Source organism: Penaeus monodon, chromosome 27, assembly GCF_015228065.2.
Source record: "Penaeus monodon isolate SGIC_2016 chromosome 27, NSTDA_Pmon_1, whole genome shotgun sequence".
Lineage (NCBI taxonomy): Eukaryota > Metazoa > Arthropoda > Malacostraca > Decapoda > Penaeidae > Penaeus > Penaeus monodon.
In genome coordinates this window covers 21,744,767-21,745,227 of record NC_051412.1, presented here as the reverse complement: position 1 = coordinate 21,745,227, position 461 = coordinate 21,744,767, and the positions used below count along the sequence as shown (strand labels likewise).

The window sequence follows — 461 nt, the reverse complement described above, 5'->3', positions numbered from 1 at the left end:
CCCCCCCAAAAAAAACAACTACAATACACCATCTTTATATCGGAACACGCAAAAATCTCCCCATTTTATGACAACCGAATCGATCAGCGATGTCACTTTGATGCCGTCAGGAGGGTCGGCTAATTACAGCTCTCCCCCCCCCCTCCTCCTCTCCCCTGACCGGACGCCCACCCGATTACAATCAATAACGATAATCATAAGGCGATAATGAGATGCACGTGGGTGTTGACGCGTCTCGACTTCGCTGGCGGTGGGCACAGGGACGCTAACTGGCTTAATGGCGGTATGGATCCGGCTTTGCTTCGGGCATTAGCGGATTCTGGCTTTGGTTGAGCAATGGGAGGACTGTGGTTGATGCTCCGTCTTGTATGTGTGGTTGGTTTTATTTGGTAGTTTTATCGGTGTTTGGCGAATTGTTTTTGGTTAGGGGGGGGGGACTTGACGTTTCTAGGATTGTCGTT

The 461-nt window shown here is 50.3% G+C and overlaps 1 protein-coding gene across 1 annotated transcript in view; it reads left to right on the top strand.

The window, feature by feature from the left end:
* The window catches only part of LOC119590369, a gene marked incomplete at its 5' end in the record, with an annotated part of 1,995 nt that overhangs the window by 1,092 nt on the left and 442 nt on the right, over positions 1-461 (top strand).